At 41.5% G+C, this 23875-nt stretch overlaps 1 protein-coding gene across 2 annotated transcripts in view; it reads left to right on the top strand.

Moving 5' to 3' along the window:
* The window catches only part of LOC149461077 (beta-1,3-galactosyltransferase 2-like), a 45233-nt gene that overhangs the window by 7735 nt on the left and 13623 nt on the right, over nucleotides 1-23875 (top strand). The window contains exon 1 of one of the 2 annotated variants that reach the window (XM_089678853.1): nucleotides 20947-21067. The exons of the other annotated variant lie outside the window; for it this stretch is intronic. The gene's annotated coding sequence lies outside the window, so the exon portion shown is untranslated. Of the gene's footprint in view, nucleotides 1-20946; nucleotides 21068-23875 lie in introns of those variants that run through there. 2 annotated transcript variants of the gene reach the window in all.

Genomic DNA, 23875 nt, shown 5'->3' with positions numbered 1-23875 from the left:
GCCCCATCATTGGTGTCAGTGGGAGGAATAGTGCCCCATCATTGGTGTCAGTGGGAGGAATCGTGCCCCATCATTGGTGTCAGGGGGCGGAATAGTGCCCCATCATTGGTGTCAGTGGGAGGAATCGTGCCCCATCATTGGTGTCAGGGGGAGGAATAGTGCCCCATCATTGGTATCAGTGGGATGAATAGGTGATCCATCATTGGTGCCAGTGGAAGGAATAGTGCCCCATCATTGGTATCAGTGGGAGGAATAGTGCCCCATCATTAGTGTCAGTAGGAGAAATAGTGTCCCATCATTGGTGTCAGTGGGTGGAATAGTGCCCCATATTTGCTGTCAGTGGGAGGAAGTGCCCCATCATTGGTATCAGTGAGAGGAATAGTGCCCATTCATTGGTGTCAGTGGGAGGCCCGGAGGCCCACTTGGGACAAGTGAGGGGCAATGGGACAGGAGGAGCGCAGAGGGACAGGCAAGTGGCAGTGGGACAGGAGGAGCTCAGAGGGATAGGTAGGGGGCAGCGTGACGGGGGCATAGGACAGGATTGGGGCAGCGGGACAGGAGAAGCACAGAAGGATAGGTGAGGGGCAGTGGGACAGGAGGAGCACAGAGGGACAGGTGGGGGGCAGCATGACAGGGGTCATGGGACAGGAGCGGGGCAGCGGGACAGGAGGAGTGCAAAGGGACAGGTGAGGGGCAGTGGGACATGAGGAGCACAGAGGGACAGGTGAGGGGCAGTGGGACAGGAGGAGCACAGAGGGACAGGTGAGGTGCAGTGGGACATGAGGAGTGCAAAGGGACAGGTGAGGGGCAGTGGGACATGAGGAGCACAGAGGGACAGGTGAGGGGCAGTGGGACAGAGGGAGCGCAGTGGGACAGGTGGGGGGCAGCGTGACAGGGGCCATGGGACAGGAGCGGGGCAGCGGGACAGGAGGAGTGCAAAGGGACAGGTGAGGGGCAGTGGGACATGAGGAGCACAGAGGGACAGGTGAGGGGCAGTGGGACAGAGGGAGCGCAGTGGGACAGGTGGGGGGCAGCGTGACAGGGGTCATGGGACAGGAGCGGGGCAGCGGGACAGGAGGAGTGCAAAGGGACAGGTGAGGGGCAGTGGGACATGAGGAGCACAGAGGGACAGGTGAGGGGCAGTGGGACAGGAGGAGCGCAGAGGGACAGGTGAGGGGCAGTGGGACAGAGGGAGCGCAGTGGGACAGGTGAGGGGCAGTGGGACAGGAGGAGCGCAGAGGGACAGAATGGGGGGCAGCATGACGGGGGGCATGGGACAGGATCAGGGCAGCGGGACAGGAGTAGCGCAGAGGGACAGGTGAGGGGCAGATGGACAGGAGGAGCACAGAGGGACAGATGGGGGGCAGTGGGGACAGATGGGTGGTAGTGGGACAATGTGGGGGACAGGAGGGGGAAGTGGAACAGGTGTGGGGTAGGGTGACATGTTGGGGCAGGGGGCAGTGTGATGGATGAGGGGCAGTGTATCAAGGGACAATGAGCACCAGTCCTCCAAGCACTTACCTGTCCAGCAGCGGCTCCTCCAGATGGTGTCAGGATCACCAGGTGCCTGTGTCCCTTCTCCACCAGGATCTCCGGCAGCTGCAAAGGAGCGGGCGGGCTCCGCCCCCGACCTCGTCCTCTTCTGCTTCCTCCTTCTGGCCTTCCTGCACATCCTGGCACTTACTAGTCCAGAATAAAAACTTCTACAGATGATGGCAGGCAAAATATTACTTCCCAAGATACAGGATATTTAATTAAAGAACTTTTTTTTTAATATATTATATTTTATAATATTGTATTATTTATTTTTTAAATTGTTTTTAGTTTGTTGTTTGTAATTTTTGCATGGGAGGGCCCTCATCTGTCAGGGGGCCCAGGGCAGTTGTCCTTTTTGCCCCCTTATAAATCTGGCACTGGCTATGGCAGGGTGATGCAATTGTTGGTACAAAGCATTCTGATATAGCCACTTTGCTTTATCTAAAAGGAATCTTAGCCTTTTCTCTTTCTATTTTCTGTGCACAAGCACATAATGTATTGTATAGTTGGTTCTACACATTGAACATTGATTTTGTATTAACATTGTATAGGTAGCTTGCAATTACTTTTGTGGCCAAAACACAGTTTTACAAATATATGTGTTCAGGTAGCTTGATTAACGTTGCATGCATTACAGCAAAGTGGATGGGCTGGCTTAATGCAAAGCACACTAATAACACTAGGAATGTGCATTTATGCAACACACAGGAACAACAAAACTAGAAGTGTGCACAACGGAAAAATTTGTTTCCTTATTCAATAGGTTAGTAATTTTGTTTTGTCAAATTCGTTGTTAGAATGATTCGTTTTCAGAATTAGGCCCCATGTACACGGGGCATTTCTGAATGATGGAAACTGAGTACTGGAAAATGTAGGTTAAAAAACGTCTGTTTAGCCGCGTTTGCATAACGCATTTATGTGTGTTTGCGTTTAGAAGCGTTTTTTAAAGATAAGCACAGGAGAACCTCCCAAATGCCCAGAATGCACTGAACAGTGGTAAATTATTAACTATTTCAGACTGTTTCAGAGAAATACACACAGTAGAAGCAGAGACAGCAGTATGTGTTGAGATAATTAGGTGTGAGTTGCTCATTAACTTTTCTTTTGTTTCCAAGGGTGGGAAGGTGTCTGCTGGAGTGAGTCATTAAGGTCACCTGGCAGGGGGTCTGCATGAGGAATTTGAGATGTGAATGATCATTAACATATCTTTTGTTTCCAAGGGTGGGAAGGTGTGTGCTGGAGTGAGTCATTAAGGCCACCTGGCAGGGGGTGTTCAGGAGGAATTTGAGGTGTGACTGGGCATTAACGTATCTTTTGTTTCCAAGGGTGGGAGAGGTCTGAGGTGTGAATTGGTCATTACAATGTGTGACAAGCTTGGTAGGAACATCCCCTGTTAAGTGTTTTTTCCATCTGAGCACCTTGAAAACTCTTTGCATGCATTTTTCATGATGAAAAAAGGTTCTGGACAGCATTGGGAACTGGAAGAGTTAAAAAAAATTCAAATGCAAACGCTTATAAACGCGATTTGCCACGATTAGACGTGTTTAGCTGCATTTACCAGCGTTTTGCGTTTGAAACACTGATAAATTTGAAGTCTGAACGCAAGTTTGCTGCATTAAAAAAACGACTGTAAACTCAACTGCCTGTAAACGACTGTAAAGGAAGATGTGTACATGGACATATAAGAAAACATTAGGGTGAGTTCAGGGGCTGCTGAAAAAAATGCTGAAGAGCTCCTAAACGTGAGTTTAGCAGCTGCAGTGTACATGAGCCCTTAGTTTTGTATATTAGAATTTATTTAGTATTATAATTTATTATTTTCACATCGATTCATAATTTGAATTCATTTGCAAATTGAAATTAATTTTTGTATTCAAATTAATTTGCAAATTCAAATTCATTTTTTAAACTTGAATTCAGATCATTTGTTTCATTAAAATTTATTTTGGATTTATTGAAATGTGTTACTATCTGAACCTCTGAATAATGAAAATTTTGTCTGAATTTCAATTCCAAACTAAACGAATCACACATGTCTACTAGAAACTCCGCTATCAGCTTGTCCCCTTAGACCAGCGGTTCTCAACCTGTGGGTCGCGACCCCTTTGGGGGTCAAACAACCCTTTCACAGGGGTCTCCTAAGACCATCGGAAAACACATATTTCCGATGGTCTTAGGAACCGAGACACCGCTCCTCTATCAGTCTCCAGGCGGGTCTGCCCATATGCAGATACGTCCACATTTCCCTGGACCGCGATGTGTGCGCGGGACGACATGCCGCCCCTGTCATCTGGCCACATCCCCAGGATCACTCAACAGCTCCGCCTCCTCGCCAGTGATTGGCCGCCAGAACTGTAGCTCAGGAGAGGCACACAGGCGGCCAATCACCGGTGAGGATGTGGAGCTTGGAGAGGAGGAGCCGAGCAGCAGCGCAAAGAGCAAAGAAGATCGAGCGAGGGAGCGGCCGGAGAAGGAAGACAGATGACAGGTAAGCGTCTGTAGCGTGCAGATGATGCTGCTGCAGCCAGGTATGCTGGCTGTAGATGGGAGAGGGAGGGAGCGAGCCCAGGCTGGAGCAGGAGTCAGCAAGGTAAGTATCATTGGTGTCAGTGGGAGGAATAGTGCCCCATCATTGGTGTCATTAATACCAATGATGGGGCACTATTCCTCCCACTGACACCAATGATGGGGCACTATTTCCTCCCCCCCCCACTGACACCAACGATGGGGAACTATTCCTCCCCCCACTGACACCAACGATGGGGCACTGTTCCTCCCCCCACTGACACCAACGATGGGGCACTATCCCCCCCACACTAGTATCAATGATGGGGCACTATTCCCCCCCCCCCACTGACACCAGTGATGGGGCACTATTCCTCCCACACTGACACCAATGATGGGGCACTATTCCTCCCACTGACACCAACAATGTGGCACTATTCCTCCCACTGATACCAATGATGGGACACTATTCCTCCCACTGATACCAACGATGGGACACTATTCCTCCCACTGACATCAGTGATGAGGCACTACTCCTCTCACTAACACCAATGACGTGGCACTACTCCTCCCACTGCAAAATTACAGTTATGAAGTAGCAACGAAAATAATTTTATGGTTGGGGGTCACCACAACATGAGGAACTGTATTAAGGGGTCGCGGCATTAGGAAGGTTGAGAACCACTGGCTTAGACCATGTGTTTGCACACAGGCATGTAATCAAACTGTTACAAAGGAAGCCAAAGCAAAAGATAAATGTGTCAATAAAGTATGAACCAGTTCATTTCCACTCTCTAGTAAGTGTTGTCATTGTAACCAAAATTCCTATAGCAAAAAAGACCCCCACATATGAGGAAACAGAGGTTACTGATAATGACTAATAGTGACTGGGTAGTAGATAAAATATTTATTAAAGTATACAGTATATTCATATAAAAAATATCCATTTAGTTAACCGCTTCCGCGCCACCAGATAGCATAAATACTGCTACAGGGCGGCATGGGTGTGCAAAATCACATATATATATGTGATTTTGCATTTCCGGGTAGGGGGTGCACCCCCCTGCTATTTGCAGCCATGGCTGTCAATCACTGTGTCCTGGCCGGTAATTACTTGCCAGCACCCAGTGATTTCCGAAGATCTCCGACAGGAAGGAGGACTGTGTTGTTTACTAACAGTTCTCCTCCCTGTCAGCTCGGGCACACTGCTCTGGATGGCTGTGCACAGCACAGCCATCCAGAGCAGTGTGATTACAATGAAGCACACTGACACTGCCCCCTAGTAAAACACTTCCTGAACACAGTTAACCCTTTGATCGCCCCTCATGTTAACCCTTTCCTGCCCAGTGCCATTAGTAGTGTCATTGCTTTTTTTTTAGCACTGATCACTGCATTGGTGTCATTGGGGATGTCAGTGACACCAAGTCAGTTCCCCCCAGTGTCAGAATGTCCGCCGCAGTCCCGAAGTCCCGCTATGAGCCGCTATGAGCCGCCATTACTAGAAAAATATAAAACAAATTCCAGTATATATAAATCACCATTTGTAAACGCTATAACTTTCACATAAACCAATTTACACGTATTGGGATTTTTGTTTAGCAAAGACATGTAGCAGAATACATTTTGGTGTAAATTTGACAAAATTAGATTTTTTAAATTTTTTTACTGGATATGTTTAATAGCAAAAAGTCAAAAATATTGTTTTTCTCAAAATTGTCAGACTTTTTTTATCGTGCAAAAAATAAAAACTGCACAATCAAATACCACCGAAAAAAAAGCACAATTCGTGGGAAACAATTTCATTTGGGTGCAGCGTTACATGACTGCGCAATTGTCAGTTAAAGTAACGCAGTGCCGTAACAGAACAAATGGCCTGGTCAGGAACGGGGGTAAATCCTCAAGAGGGCAAAGGGTTAAACTATGATATAAAATGCTTCCGGCATTAAGAAAATATTTACTGGCATGGAACATGTGTTCAAAAAACACCAAACAGCAGACAAATAGACAAGTAAGAAAATATTTTAAAAACCGTCTGGACGCCCAAATCTTGTCATGCATAGAGTAATACTACAGCAGTGGCTGCATAGTCATTTACCCATACAGTATATGTAATAATGAAATCTCATATGCAAGGATATTTTGGGGGGTCAGTAACAACCACATCACAAATAATAGGCCAATATTTCTGTAACTCTAGATGAAGACTCTTCTCCTACGGCAGTTCTAAAAAGTCCCATCACTGAACATGTGGGTAAGGAGAAGCATAAATAGTATTAATTGTAAGGCTGCCAGTTCAATGAATACAGATCATGTACACAGGTGATTAGTTCCTCCTGCTGGAAGACGGATCCTCTCCAAGGGCTATACAACAAGAATGTCATCTAGTCAGGTGTATAAAGTCTTTACAGATGGTTTGGGTTAGTAAATCACAGGGTGAAATCCCTTAGCTGGTAAAGCAGACAGTGGTAGGCATTCACTATATCTGGTCTCCCACAGTACACACAACATGGAAATGCAATTATTTAAGTAAATATAAACTGCTAAATACCTTTTCTCATCAGCAGTATATAGCAGTCTTGTGACTTCTATCAGTGTCCAGCAGAACACTGATTGAAGCTTGTAGGAGTTTTCATTCTCCTGTAGGAGGATGCAGGACTCGTGACCTCTATCTGGACAGTGCTGATTGGCCCTGTGCTAATCACATGCACTCTACCAAGAAAAAAAAAACTCTCTAGCTATACACACCAAACTGAGCATGTGCAGAGTGTCCCTGAGCCTCTGTTCCACCAGGAGATATCTAGGAGACACTGGAAGAAGGTGAGGATCAGAGAAGAGAGGATCAAACATCCTTTTTTACACAACGCAGAGGATTAACCCCTTGGGTTCCACAGTGAGTATAACAAGCGTGCATTACTGCATATACAAGCTGATTTTACTGTTGTGGGTTTAGTAACACTTTAAATGACTATGCAGCCATTCTTGCAGTATTACTCTATGCATGGCAAGATTTGGGCGTCCGGACATTTTTTAAAATATTTTCTGTCTGTCTTGTCTATTTGTCTGCTGTTTGGTGTTTTTAGAGCATGTTTCATGCCAGTAAATATTTTCTCAATGCTGGTAGCACTTTATATCATATTTTAACTAACAGATATATTTTGATAATATATTGATGAATATCTACTTTAAGATATTTTTTCTGCTACTCAGTCATTATTACAGTCATAGGTAATCTGTTTCCCCATATGTGGGGTCTTTTTATGTAATCAGACTGTATTTTGGTGCAGGACAAAGCATGTACCTTTGATAATCTAGCTATTAAACCCTCCAATTTCAGTTTCATGATTTCAGATAGTTAGGCAGGTGCATCAATGCTAGCAAGTTAAATGTTTTCTAAAACATGATTTATATGTAACTATGTTTTAAGCCCATTCCTTGGTTGAGAGCATTTCAAAATGCATAGTAATTAAAAGTGGTACCTAAAGTGTTACTAAACACACAACAGTAAAATCAGTCTGTATATACTGTACTGTACATGCCTGTTATGCTCACTGTGGAACCTACAGAGCTAATCCTCTGCATTGTGTAACATGCCTGTTTTATCCTGTCTTCTCTGATCCTTCCCTTCTTTGACTGTCCCCAATCCATCTGCTGATAGTACACAGCCCTAGGAGGCACTCTGCACATGCTGAGTTTGGTGTGTATTGCTAAAGAAATATTTTTTGTTTGGGAGGGTGCATTCAATCAGCACAGGGCCAATCAGCACTGCCCAGACAAAAGGTCAGTTGTCATGCAGCCTCATAGGACAGTCAGAGGAAAACTCTTCCTGTAAGCTTTAATCAGTGCTCAGCCTGACACTGATAGAAGTCTCAAGACTGCTATATACTGCTGATGAGAAAATGCATTTGACAGTTTATATTTACCAAAATAATTGCATTTCCATGTTTTGTGTACTGTGGGAGACCAGATATAGTGAATGCAGGGCTATGAGTTTAGTGACACTTTAACAACCTCCCATTTATTTTTTGTTTCTCCCACTTACCTATATTCCTGCTTTAATTTTAAAACACATACTTACTCGTACAGTGAATCCAGTGAAAGCAGCAATATAGGTAATATAGGAGAGCACCACCATGTTGTTCCTCTCCAGCTGGCTGCCTCTTCCCGGTTCAAGCAGCCAGCTAATGGTGATGCCCAGGCTTGGGATCCAGCCACTTTGTGTGCCTTATCCTGCAGCCTTCTTAAATATATGATGCAAGTATCACAGAGGATATGGCTGTAGGACCAGGAACATGTTATTCTGGCCTTGATAAAAAAGCTGGCCAGGGGAAAAAATGTTGATGAAAATTAAGCAAACAGAAAAAAAACAGCATTTCTGCTTGTAGAAGGAGCAGAGGTTTAACTGTAATGAGTTCCACTTAAAGCTGTCCAATGCCATGCTTTCTACTCCTAATGCAGTATCTTCAATACCTCTATATTGTGAAAATATAATGACTCCAATTAACCTTTTACACCAAAATGTGATATTTTGGAAATATATCACATCTCCTGCCCACTTATCAACTGTAAGGCCAGACCGTGTTATGATGTATAAACCACAAATTGTGTTTTCATGAATACATTCCAGTGAGATGACAATTAAATCTGAATTTTTTTTTGCAGGGTCCAACACATCTTTTTAATTTGATGCTCATACTACAGTTACACAAGTTTCCTCTTGTTCTATCCACGGATCTCAACATTTAGGATCAAAATGTTGCCCCTGAAACAGAATCTTTAGCGTCCTTTCACATGGGGCAGACTCCCGCTGCAATCCGTTTGCTCAGCAGGGGATCTGCCCACTGATCCCCGCTGAGTAGGCAGATGACAGGGATGTGCCTGCTCTGCCTATGCCTACAGCCTTCTCTCCTCTATGGGATGTAAACGAATAGCCTGTCTGTTTACACCTCACTGCCATCCGATCTGCTGTTTTTAGTGGATCAGATTGGAAGTAGGGGGGGTGTAAACAGACACCCTTCACTCCATAGGAGAATGGAGGTTTCGATCAGGTCCGCCTGAAAAACGGACAGGTGGATCCAATTGGAACTTCCATGTGAAAGGTGCCTAAGGTCTCAAGCACACTGAGCTCAGCTTCTCTAAACAATTTTTCTCCTGGCAGTAGAAAAGCTGCTTTGAAAACGAGGTGTTATCCATGTATTGCACACATGTTTCTCTATGCACATTATTACATTCTATTAGCCAAAATAATAGTTTATTTTCGCCATTAGTATGCATTAATGCCTAAACATATCTAGCGTTTACATGCATTTATGTATGTTTATACATGTGCCATGTTTTTTTCTGCCAAAAAGCTCCTTTCCTGAACATGCTGGTGATGGGTTTTTTTCCTGTAAACGTCTATGTGTGCATGGACAGATAGGCTAACATAAAGATGCAGAAAAAAACATCAAACACTTGTAAAAGTAGCGCTTAACCCCACTGTGCATGAGCCTTTAAAGTTGAGCTGCGTCAATTGGATGAATGTACAACAACTCTCATTAATTGCATTACAAAATGCCCTGACAAATGGTCTATATTGACTAGAGGGCCAATAATCCATATCAACAAAATAGTGACTCTCAACAGTAGGGGCACAGATTTTCATCATAACTTTGCTCCCTGTTCCTTAGTGCAGCCTCCTTAACAAATTAAGCACACCATTTGAGTTAATTCATTAAAGCTTTTGCACCACACCTGCCCAATCCTTGTCCCAAGAATGGTACTTGTTGCCTCCCCGCCCCCAAGCATGAATCCTTACTCAAGCTCCACTGGGTTTTTTAGCCTGTGGTGCCTCCCAGCACCCATCTCAACCTCTATTCTCTGTCTTCTTGCCTGAGGTATTTCTTCTTTGTCCTCTTTACTTTCCAACCAGCTCTCCCCCCCCATATAGTTTCCCAAATGATTGGCTGGATCCAGGTGGCCCATACTCTTAATCTGTTCATAAAGTGACTGTAAGTGTTCATAGGAATTCTGCGTTCTCTCTAATTCGGTGCTTGTGTAATCAGGTGTGGAAGAAATGCGCACTCACTGGAACGCATAATAAAATGCGCGTTAATATATTAAATCCTAAAGTCATCATGGTGAGCTGCACCCAGCCATCCCTTAAAGGGAACTCTGGCATTCTTTTGATCCACATCAGAAGCCCCAGGACCCATACGCTTTGTGAGGGATTCAACCCCATTCCTGCCCTAATTTGGATGACCTTGATGATATCAGGATTTAGTATATTAATGCGCATTTTATTATGCGTTCCGGTGAGTGCGCATTTCTTCCACATCTGATTGCACAAGCATAGAATTTGAGAGATCGCAGAATTCCTATGAACACTTACAGTCACTTTATGAACATTTTATAATTCATTTATCATGTTTTATATGTACCTTTTTATTGTATTGATTTTAGCGCTGCACATTTCTTTTATCTTGGTTATTTGAAGTTTATTTTGGTTACCTTAAGTGCTTAGCGGCTAACTGTTTTTATGCACATTTACATATATTTATTACTTATTTCATACTCTTAATCTGGCAGGGAGCTTGCTCTCCTAACTTTTCCAGTATGGCTTTAAAACTACTGACACTGAATGTATAGGGCTTAAATTCAACGTTCAAATTGTTCATGGCCTTCAATTACCTCCGGTCTCAAGGCATTGACGGGCCTTTCTGCCCCTCCTATCCTACAGTCTACCTGACTTCCGCCCCAACAAACACAGAGGCGTCTTAATAGCATTTCATAAAGGCTTCTCGTTTCTCTACCATAAGCAACTACAAGACCTGCAGGGATGGCAACCTCTCCTCCAAGGTTCACTACAAGGTGCTGAGGTAACCTTCCTGACCTACTATGCCCTGAACACTTTCAACATTTCTTTCTTGTCCCAACTTCTACAGCGTCAATCCTCTCACACCAAAGGCATGATCCTGCTGTGTGGCGACTTCAACCTGATGACGCACCGGTCCCTGGATAACTCCTCTATAGCCCCGCTCCTGTCTGTGATTGACTCTGTCCATTTCCTGAACCTTTACACCAATGCGGGTCTGAATAACATGAAAATAATTCTATAAAAACCCCCCCAGAAGGAGGGGAGGAGACCATGGAAAACTGGGGACTTTTTAGGTGCACTCAGACACAAACAAGTCAAAATATATGATAAAAACAGCTTTTTATTATACAAATGAAAATAATTTGCTTTGTTTGTATAAAAACATTCAATACCATTTACAGTACAATCAGAAGGTACATATGCCTGAAATAAAAAAAAAATGAAGAGCAGATACATCGACACATTTCACCCAGAGAGAGCTTCCTTGGGATCCACTTCATTTTGTATGTTTTATAATAATGTAGCTGAAAAACAATACAAGCAATATATTACTATATATACACAATGAAAAGAAAATAGATACTAATACCATAAACAATCTATATTACAATAACAATAATTACCCAGTATTGGATCACCATGAAATCACCAAGCAGAGGGCGTGTGCGGGGGGGGGGGGGTATCTAAATTGTTCCACAGAAAAAAAAATGTGGGTCTGGTCGATGCCTGGCGAGAATTACATTCAACACTGAGGAACAATACATACTACTCTTCCTCCCATAATCTCTATACACGAATCAATCACATATGGGTACCCATATCCTTCCTCCCTGAACTGCTTAATCTGTATATTGCCACCGTCCCATGGTTATTATCCACTGCTGCTCCCTCTTCCGGAAACCCAAGCCTTCCTCTTGGGTGCTTAACGACTCCTATCTTTCACATCCCAAGGTCATCAAAAAGCTGTGCTTCTTCATGGTAGATTAGTTCCAACACTTGTACAGTTTCCTCACCGACCATTGTCTGAGAGGCTTGCAAGGCAGTTGCTAGACGTCACCTTATGCAGATTGCCCCCCACCTCTGCTACCAAACTTTGTCTAGACAAGGTGAGAACGGAATTATATCTATGCCTCACTGACATTTCGGAGAAACACATACCCTAGACCAATTAGAATTTTTAAGTCCAGATTAATAAACTTGGGCCTATGCTGGCCAAATGGCTACGTCAGCTCACGACCTAGCAAAAACCTATAAACTTTCAAAAATGCCGTCATGCTTTAACGAGTAACCCCCAATAAATTTTGGCAACATTCCGCCACCAGTTGTCTCACCTCTATTTTAACCCTGAACCCTTCTCAAATGCTCAAGCTGAAGCCCTCTTAGGCAACCTTTGCCTCATCTCTATCCCTACTCACCAACGTGCTTCTTTGGAAGCCATTACAGGGATTGCTGCGGCAATCTGCCCTCTTCTATAGGAAATTTTTTAACCTACTCACCCACCACCTACAGATGGTCTTTAACTCCCTTAAAATGAGGTAGCCCCTCCCCCAAAAATCGTTGTGGGCTGATGTGGTTATGGTGCCTAAACCTGGATCTCCAATCTTGGGCTTACTATCGCCTGATATCCCTTCTGAATGCTGACATGAAGCTCATTGCTAAAATACTCGCTAGCAAGCTCAGTTTGATCCTGGGGAAATTGGTTCATAAGTACCAGGTGGGATTCATTCCTTCACAAGGATAACATCCAAAGAGTTATAAAGCTCATTCCTAGATTGTAAGCTCCAAGGAGCAGGGCCCTCCTATCCCTCTTGTATTGAACTGTATTGTTGCTGTATTGTCTCCCGTTATATTGTAAAGCGCTGAGCAAACTGTTGGTGCTATATAAATCCTGTATAATAATAATAGTAATCATCAACCTTGCCAAGAACCGATCCATCAAAAGCCATGCTCCTATCGCTCAATGTCCACAAGGCTTTTGACTCCATCCACTGAGACTATATGTTTTATGCTCTCTGTCAGTGGTGTTTTGGTAAGACATTCTTACCTTAGGATTTGGCCCCTTACACGCAACCCTCTGCGGTATTGAAATACACAGGCTTCTCTTTTCTGACCCAGTTCCGATCCAACAAGGCAAGCAGCAAGGGTGTCCCCTCTCTCTCATCCTGTTCATTCTTGTTCTGGAGCTCTTAAAGCCCTTTGAGCACATCCTGACATTTGCGGCCTGGAACTAGCTGGAGAACAGTACAAATTGATGCTCTTTGCTGATGACATCTTACTGTTCCTCTCCTCCCCTCATTTTACCTTGCCTAATTTATTTATGAACCTTTTAGACTTCAGGACCATTTCACATCTACATGTCAGCGAATCTAAATTCAAAGCCCTTGATCTCTCTCTACCCCCAGAACAACTTGCCAGAATTCAGGGAAACTACAGCTTTTCTTGGCATACTTCCTTGCCATACCTTGGAGTTTGGCTAACACCGTTGTATGACTCCCTGTTTTGGGCAAACTACTCCCCCCGTTTGAAAATCTAGCAAACCCCCTAGCCTCTTGGATGCCCCTACAGATCTTTTGGTTTGGTAGGATCCATGCCCCCCGACTGACATATTTGCCAAATCTTCTTTACTACTTTAGAGTCCTCTCGGTTCTCATCTCAAACCATATATTACATATCAAGCAACATGAACCACTTCACTTTTTCTTGCAGCTCTGCCACCCCAGACTCCCTGCTCCAGTTCAATATCACCGTAGGCTGGTGTGACAGCTAAGCTGTGCTCAATGAAACTCTACTATACCGTGGCCCAAATTACTCCTCTTGTTGCCCTCCACGCTACTACTGAAATGCCCATTTGGGTACATCTGGTAGTCACCGACTTCTCCCCTCTTCCCACGCATAACCTGCTATGGACCCCACGTTATCATAGGCCTAAACTTTCTGATCCCTCACTGCAGCACACTATGCATCAGTGGGACTTTGTCAAATTCAGTGGCAATCCCATTTCCTCTCACCCACCTCTCTCGGACATCTTTGGCAACCCCCCCTTTCCCTCAGCTTACGATAGCTTGGGTAGCTTTCATGGTGGTGTGATAGGGGGACCAAATACGTCTATGATCTCCTGGCCCTGGATGGCATCAAATCCCTCCAATACCTTTGGCAACACTGGCACTTACCAGCCAACAAAACATTTTGTTACACTCAAATAAGCTACCATATATGAATCCTCCTCAAAAATCATACAGGGCCTCCCAAACATCTGACAGCGTTCAAGAATCGATGCCATAAGGACCTACACTCAAAAGGACTGGTCTCTGACCTTTGCTCCTCCCTCCTAGACTCTATCAGTTCTCGACCTCTCCCCTATGTTGAAATTTGGGAGAAAGGCCTTGCCACCCCCACAGACCAAAGCACCTGGAACTAAATTTGACTCTCTACCTCCAAATGTTTCCACAACATCTTGGCCCAAGAAAATGCCTTAAAAATGCTCTGATTGTATCTCCAAATGTGTCACTGCTGTCTCCCCAATGTGCGTCAGGGGCTGTAGGGAATGTGGTACTCTTTTCCATTTATAGTGGTCATGCCCCAAGACGATCTGAATTTGGACGCGGGTATACACCTTGATCAGGTCAGTTCTGAATGTTTCCCTCACCCATAAACCCTGGGAAGCCGACACTCTCTGCTACCCAAAGGAAGTTGGTGGGGTTTGTGTTCTTAGCCACAATGCAAAGGTCCAGCAAAGGCTACTGGGGACTAAGGTTCACAAAAAGCTCACTTCCATACTTGAGAACACTGACGCTAAGTTATTAAAGGTCTGGGACCCCTGGCTATCCTAAAATGCTGAACTGAATAGACCATACTTTGCTTTCGATTTAATGCCACTGGTCTTTAGCATTTTAGACAAGAACATGCCATCCTGTGTTGTTAGTGTTTCAGCAACCAAACCACTAAGGCAAGCTGCCCCTTTAAGTTGCACAGTGACACTATAGGTATAAACAATACAATAATAACGGGCACTCTCCCCTTTACCATTAATCTAAAATAAATAGAACAACAATATATATTAAAATAAAGTCCAAATATTATTTTATAGAAAAGTCCCCATACACCAAATTCTTGTGCATAAAGTCAGAAATGAAGTGACCAATTCTTCTTAATATCCCAGCAGCATTCCACCAACGTGTTCAGCTGAATTTTGCATTCACCAAATCTCCTCAACCACCAAGTGGTCAGCAAGCCTTCAATGAAAGATCCTATATGTGGCCCCAATTCGATGTTCACTTCTCATGTAGACTTCCAGAGGAATATTCTCTCAAGCAATCATTAATAAGTCTCTTCCAATAATAATAACCACTCTCAGAGAAGTCAGAAAGGGAGTATATATAGTATAGTAAATGTATTTAAAAACACAAAACTACACTTATGCAATAGATGCACTCACATGAACCGGGTGCCAGGAGGGGCACCACCACATTCAGCCCACCAGAGGGACCCTACCAAAACACTGCTGCTCATATTGAAGCCGGAGTGCATTCCAATAACCGGAAACGACGTAGCGGAGGGACATGAGCTGTGTAGCTCAGTCTCAATGCATTTCCCGTGATGCATGTCCTCAGGAAGCTCAGCTACCACCATTTTTGTGAAGACTAAAAATACCCATAGGTGCTCAGTCTTCGATTGAGATAACACCTTATCACCTGTATTGTTACCTGTATGTAACGGCACTCTCCCATTAAAAACAATATTAATATAGGTCACATTCATTTTTGCATGTCTAAACAGACCCCTCATATTCATTTGAATACATATCATTAAAACCGGTTCTATCACCCTTTATTCCAAAAACATCTAAAAATATAAACCCTAAACACCAAACATAAATAAGCCCTCGTACATTACTAAATTGCGGGTATACCAACTTTGGTATTCTCCACACCAATTAAAATGAAGAAAATATTTAAAATATATAAAATATATCACTCGCATATATATGCCATGATTATTACAATATAAAATACTCCACCTAGTGTTCACATTTCAAATTCCAGTCATACCAATTTCAAAACACTACCAATTTTTAATAATCTGTAATAAAACAATTAAGATCTATGTAGAGGCCCAATGGTAGTCTTAAGTTGTTAAATCCACTAGGCCTCTTTTTGTGAAATTTTCTGACATAGACCAGTAGCCCACCAGTGTTTGAAAACCCTATCAATTCCATAAAAATTGTATTCACTAAAGCTAGTTCACTCAGAATCTCATGCACCTGTGCATGGTAGTCAATCAGTTTCTTCAGCTTGTTCAATTAAGCTTTGACAATAACATTTTTAAGCTGATTGGTTTCAATGCAGAAGTGCACGAGATTCTGAGTGAATTAGCTTCAGTAAATAAAAAATCTCTTTTTAATATTGTTGACATGTTCATTGATACATTTATAAAGGTATGTCAAAAGATACATAACATAGAGGATACATAACATAACAGAGAGGATGTAGGGGAGGGAGAAAGAAAAAGAGAGGTTTAGATTTATGAAGGATTAAAATTTGCCCCTGAAAAATTTATATATAAGTTTCAATTTGCCGGGAAATTGAATGTTAACTTTTTTTGAGGAGAATAAACCTAATGGGAGTGCAGAGATTTTTCAGTATACAAGCATAGTGGTCTGAAAAAAATGGAAGGGATGGATGCTGCTCAACCAACCACAGGAATCCAATGTTAAGGAATGTTAGGGAATGACCTCAGCCGCCGTTCTAACCATGCCCTCTGATGCATTTTGCCCCGCCCACCACTGTGACCAAGCCCCAGTGGGTGGGGTAAAATGCATCAGTGGGTGTGGCCAGAACAACGGCTGAGGCCATTCCTTAACATTGGACTCCTGGGGTCAGTCAAGCAGCGTCCATCTCTTCACTTGTATTGCCTGACACTGGAATCACGCAGAATCATGCTCCCCTCTTCTCACTTGCCAGTGGGGTGATCTTCTTTCTTCCATCCACAGCTTGGAGAGGCAACATAACATATACTTTTCACTCTGAAAAATAAATTGGTATTTAACCGTAAATCTACTACATATAAATATATTGAGGTGTTTAAGAACATAGTTCAAGAAGAGTGTAAACGTATTAAGATTAAAAAGAGGAGAAAAACAGAGAAAATTTGGGAAGGTATTAAAGAATTGGAGAAAAAGAAAGAAATAGTGGTTAGACCTGCTGACAAGGAAGGGGGAGCAGTGGTGGTTTTAAAGAAAACTGATTATGAGGATGTTCTGAGTCATGACAGCACTTATAAGAAATTACCAGGGGATCCCACCAGGAAGTTGAAGAAAAAACTGAGATTGGATAAAGAAAGGGAAAGAGAGTAAAGTTTTAGATACAAAAAGAGGTGAAGTATTTAAATCTAAATGCCCCTAGAATTCCTATCATGTATTACTTACCTAAGATGCGTAAGAATAAGGAATGTCCACCAGGGACACCTATAATTAGTGGCATAAATTCCTTCTAATCTCGACTTGGTGAATATATTGATATTTTTTTACAGCCACTAGCAGGCAAGGGGAGGGTGTTTATTATGGATAGTAGGGATATTATTTCCCTACTACAAGAGGTACTAGTAAATGATTCCACGTTGCTGGTTACAGTTGACGTGGAATCACTATATAGAGATGTTAAACAAGAACATGCATTGGATGCAATTAAATGGGCTATGGAAAGACAAACTAATCTAAAACAATCTCAAACTTTCTCTTGGAAGGTCTTGATATAATAACTACTTTTGGCAGCATGGGTAATTCTTTAATCAAACTAATGGTTTTGTCGTGGGGGCAAGGTATGATCCCAGTGTGGCAAATATATTCCTTAACAAATGGGAGGAAGAAGAGATTTTTTCTACACCTTGCCCACAATTAAAATTTTATCGGAGATTCATAGATGATATTTTGTTTGGGAGAGAACTGAGGGACAATTGTGCTCGTTCCTGGCCCGAATGAATGATAATATCTAAGGTAATAAACTTCTGGGAACTTGGAATTATGAAATTGTAGTTTTTAGATTTATAAAACATGTTGTGCACTCAAACATATTTAAAAGAGGTGGATAAGAATGATTACATTTCGGCAAGAAGTTGCCATCATCCAGGATGGACCAGGGCCATACCAAAGGGTCAATTTATTCACATTAAGCGAAATTGTGATGAGGATGGTGACTTCATATCCCAAACGGGTAAGTTAATAGAAAGATCTGTGGAGAAGGGATATAGGGAATGGGACTTGTTGAGAATCCGGGATGAAGTAGGTGAACTCAATAGGAAGGAATTACTAAAAAAGAAACCTAGGAAAGAGAGGAGAAATGATATGGCTTTAGGGTTTTAATGTAAAATATAAAATAGGGGAGAGAATTATTAAGACATTTTGGCCCATATTGTTAATAGATAGTATTTTGAAAAGTATCCTTCAAAATAAGCCCAGTTTTATTTACAAAAAGGCCCCAGGATTTAGGAATAAGATTGCCAAAATTACAACCGCTTTTTTAGATAGAGTGAGATTTTTCAGATGTGGGAGATGTTTATCATGTAGAACTATAAGAGATAAAGGAAAAAGAATATACTTTTTCTCTTCTTCTGATCAAAGAGAATATAAAAGAGATACTGTAAATTTATTATATGTAATACTAAATATGTTACATATCTTTTGACATGTCCTTGTGGGTTGAAATATGTAGGGCGGACTACAAGATGCCTTTATAAATGTATCAATGAACATGTCAACAATACTAAAAAGGGATTTAGGACCCATAGTGTTTCAGATCATTTTAGATTGGTCCATATTAGGGACCCCTCCTTGTTGAATATTTATGGAATTGAGAAGGTTTTCAAACACTGGCAGGGTACTGATCTATGTCTGCAAATTTCCCAAAATGAGACCTGATGGATTTACCAATTTAATACTCTTGTACCATCGGGCCTCAACATTGACATAGATCTTAATTATTTTATTACGGATTGTTAAAAATTGGTAGTATTTTGGAATAGGGATATTTGAATAACATTAATAATAATATTTTTAAATAGTTTGAAGTAAAAGTTTATATATTCTTTTTTTTAGCATATAATTTCTAGTTATGGTCTAATCCTAGGGATAATTTTAGCCACCTCAGATTTGGGTAAACATTGATTCATAATACTTTAATGATGTCTGGAATTTGAAATATGAACACTAGGTGGAGGATTTTATATTGTTGTAATAATCCTGGCATAGTATATGCGAGTGGTATAATTTATATATTTTTTGTATTTTCTTCATTTTACTTGGTGTGGAGAATACCGGGGTTGGTATACCCGCAATTTAGTGATGCACAAGGGGTTATTTATGTTTGGTGTTTGGGGTATATATATTTTTAGATGTTTTTTGGAATAAAGGATGATAGAGCTGTTTTTAATGATATGTATTCACATAATTATGAAGGGTCCATATATACATGCAAAGATGAATGTGACCTATATTAGTATTTTTTTTAACGGGAGAGTGCAATTATATGCAGCTTACTTTTTATAGCGAATATAAGTGATAAAGTGTTAATCCGAGCAATCAGGGATCATTGATGAGTATCTCAACCAATAACTTAGCACCTGTGAGTATTTAGTCTTCACCAAAATGGCGGCTAAGCTTCCTGAGGATGCTCAACACACAAACTGCATTGAGGCTGAGCCGCACAGGTTATTTCCAGTCCTTCTGCTACGTCTTTTCTGTGTACTTGAAGACACGCTGGCTGCAATACGAGTGACAGTGTGGGGGAAGGGTCCCTCTGGTGGACTGTATGTGGTGGTGCCCCTCCTGGCACCCGGTTCATATGAGTGCATCTATTGTATAAGCGTAATTTCATGTTTTTAAATAAATTCACTACACTATTTATACTCTCTTTCTGGCTTCTCTCTGAGAGTGATTATTATTATTGGAAGAGGCTTATTAATGATTGCTTGAGAGAATATTCCTCTGGAATTCTGCATGAGAAGTGAACGTCGAATTTGGGCCACATATAGAATCTGTCACTGAAGGCTTGATGACCACCTGGTGGTCGAGGAGATTTGGTGAGTGCAAAATTCAGCTGAACATGTTGGTGGAACACTGCTTGGATAATAACAATTGGTCACTTCATTTCTGATTTTATGCACAAGAATATGGTGTATGGGGACTTTTCTAGTAAATAATATTTGGACTTTATTTTAATATATTTTGTTGCGGTTCTATTTATTTTAGATTAATGGTAAAGGTAGGCGCCCACTATTATTACTTTGTTAGCTCATGAGAGGCTATTTCTAAATCACCAACCCCCCCGCTCCTCCCTCTACCTATCTCTAACACAGGCAAGCACACTCCTCTGCCCTAGCCATCTTCCCTCCTCCTTCTTTGATTTCTTCTTCAGATTTTCCCATCTCTCTCTGCTTCCCCTTTCCCACTTCGCTCCATTTGTGAAAGGTTTAACACCTTCCCCCTCCTGCTACCTTAGAGGTGCACAAGACTGGTAACATAGAGCATGCCTCACTGAACTTACCAACTTGCCTCCACCCCCCTGCCCTGGTTAAGAGATTTTCGCTAATTCAGGATTGGCACATTACAATTGCTGTATAACTGTTTGCATTGCCATGTTCTGATATACTTTTTGATTACCCACAACTCGGTGCTACTTATTACTTACTGTGCCTTACTTGTGTTTTTCTATGCTTTACTTCAGAAAAAAATTAAAAATTCAATAAATTAGTTGTAAAACAAAGTCTTGACACAGGTCATTTCCAGTCTTTTCTCATTTCCAGGGCGTTTCAGGATCTCTGTCACAGATTGGGGATTCTTGGAGTTGACTTTCAATTTCCCAGGCTGAACAACAATCTGAAAGTTTGTCTCCATGTCTAGGGATCCTCTAAACTTCACAGTGGAAAATTACAGAAAATATTTACATATAAGCAATAAAATAATTAACTTTATGGCGCAAATGTTTTATGGCAGTTTTATCTGAAATTATTTTTAATGATTGATAAATCATAATGCAGTATGATCAGTCTTAGTTTGCTGTTTTGGCAATACAGCTTGAAGCGGCATCCATTATTGCATATAAGAACCCCTGGAGAAGACAGCAGACAAGAGAGTCATATTCGGTGATATACTGGCTACTTTTATGGTAGCATTTCTGTCTGGTGAGTGTCCACTTTGATGGATGAGATTGTGAGCACATACACTGGAAGATTTAGAACAAACTAAGATTGGATGGTTAGGGTTGAGCTATTTATGTGCACAGTTCAATGAATTTGCCTATAGAGACTGCTTTGACATTAAATTGATTTCTGTGATCACACTATTTGCATATTTTGGTGCACAATTTTTGTAATTTTCTGATCACCTTTGTTTATATAATCTTTATCTATTGTTTGGTATATTGGATAATTTAATTTTTTTGGGTTTTCTTTGGTGTTGCAAATACAGTTAGGTCCATATGTATTTTGATACAGACACAATTTTAGTTTTTTATTCAGGTATGTACCAAAACATATTCAAACTACAGTTCTATAATGGATATGGTCTGAACGTGCACACTCTCAGGTTTAATTTGAGGGTATGTACATCCAAATTGGAGGAAGGGTTTAGGAATTACAACTCTTAAGAACAGCCATCCCCCATTTTTCAAAGGACCAAAAGTAATTGGACAAATGAATATAATCATAAATAAAATGTTCACTTGTGATATTATGTTGAGAATCCTTTACTGACAATGACTGCCTGAAGTCTGGAACCCATGGACATTACCAAAGACTGGGTTTCTTCCTTTCTGATGCTTTGCCAAGCTCTAACTGCAGCTGTCTTCAGTTGTTCTTTGTTTGTGGAACTTTAAGCCTTTAGTATTGCCTTCAGCAAGTGAAATGCATGCTCAATGGGGTTGAGATCAGGTGATTGACTCGGCCATTGCAGAATATTCCACTTCTATTCCTTCAAAAGCTCCTGGGTTGCTTTTGCAGTGTGTTTTGGATCATTGTCCATGTGTACTGTGAAGCGCCATCCAATCAACTGTGCTGCATTTGGCTGGATCTGGACTGCAGTATATCTCTAAACACTGCAGAATGCATCCGGCTGCTTCTGTCTTCTGTCACATCATCAATAAACACCAATAACCCAGTGCTACTGGAAGCCATGCATGCCCATGCCATCACACTGCCTCCACCATGTTTTACAGAAGACGTTTTGTGCTTTGGATCATAAGCTGTTCCAAGTCTTCTCCACACTTTTTTCTTCCCATCATTCCGGTACAGATTCATCTTAGTTTCATCCATCCAAAAAATACTTTTCCAGAACTGGTCTGGCTTTTTTAGAGGTTTTTTTGGCAAAGCCTAATGTGGCTTTTCTATTCTTCAGACTTATGAATGGTTTGCACCTTGTGGTGAGCCCTCTGTATTTGCTCTCATGAAGTCTTCTCTTGATTGCAGACTTTGACAATGATACGCCCACCTCCTGGAGAGTGTCCTTCACTTGTCTGGATGTTGTGAATGGGTATTTCTTTACCATAGAGAGGATCCTGTGATCATCCACCACTGTTGACTTCTGTGTACGTCCATGTCTTTTTATGTTGCTGAGCTCACCAGTGCGTTTTTCTTTCCTCAGAATTTACCAAACTATTGATTTGGCGACTCCTAATGTTACAGATATCTCTCTGATGGATTTGTATCTTTTTGAATCCTTACAATGGCCTGTTTCACTTGGATGGACAGCTCCTTTGAACGCATGATGTAGGTTCACAGCAACAGATTCCAAATGCAAATACCACACTTGGAATCAACTCCAGACATTTTACCTGCTTAATTGATGAAGAAATAATGAAGGAGTAGCCCACACCTGGCCATGAAAATCCTTTTGATTCAACTGTCCAATTAAGTTTGGTCCCTTGAAAAAGGGGGATGGCTACTCTTAAGAGCTTTCATTTCTAAACCCTTCCTCTAATTTGGATGTACATACCCTCAAATTAAACCCGAGAGTGTGCACTTTCAGGCCATATCCATTATATAACTATAGCTTGAATATGTTTTGGTAAATATCTGAAAAATCTAAAATTGTGCTTGTGTCCAAATATATATGGACCTAACTGTACTTACCCACAAAAGGATACTGTTGTTTTGAGCAGCAGTAGAGAAAAAGTAAAGCAAATAGATGATTCAAACAAAATGGCAGTCTCTGATAAATATCAAGGAAAAGCTTTGCAAGACACCAGCCTGCCCAGGTGACCTTTGTTAACTACAGAACACCCAACCCCCTTTACGTTTTGGAGAAGAGGAGTGGGAAAGGTATTCTGCAATCCTAACATAATTCCTGTACTAAGATGACAAAGCTGCTCCTATAGATGCTGTGAAGTGAGTGAAAGTTGTCACCATAGGTCCATGTATTGGAAACGCTTTATATGGAAAAACAATTTATGTAATGATATAACATTTGTTAAATACTTTAGTTCTCCATTTTCTTTCTCAAGGTCACAAAATAGTGCAACATTTTGTATATTTTTCACCATTAGCCTTGGGGCTTACAAATTAGATTATACAGCACAGTTTAGCAGCTGTCATTTTCAGAAGGAATGTTAGTGAAGTAAACCATGTGATTTGTTTTACAGTAATATTTGCTGATAAATTGACAGCCTCAGGTCAAATAATGATCTCATCCCATTCCCCTGCATGTTTTGCTTCTTGAAAGAGCTACCTCACACTACATTAATAAAGAGTGTTTATATGTGTGTGTGTGTATATATATATATATTTATATATATACACACACACACACAGTATATATTGTTTATATACACACAATACTGTGCAAATGTTTTAGGCAGGTGTTAGAAATGCTGTAAATTAAGAATGCTTTCAGAAATAGTTAATAGTTTATTTTTAGCAGTTAACAAAATGAAAAGTAAATGAAGAGAAGAAAAATCCAATTCAAATCAATATTTGGTGTGACCACCCTTTGCCTTC

Source organism: Staurois parvus, unplaced genomic scaffold (genome assembly GCF_062004578.1).
Source record: "Staurois parvus isolate SC_StPar_1 unplaced genomic scaffold, SC_StPar_1.0 ptg000210l, whole genome shotgun sequence".
In the NCBI taxonomy this organism is placed as follows: Eukaryota; Metazoa; Chordata; class Amphibia; order Anura; family Ranidae; genus Staurois; species Staurois parvus.
The sequence above is the reverse complement of the archived record's forward strand: the minus strand, read 5'-3'. Positions and strand labels throughout refer to the sequence as shown.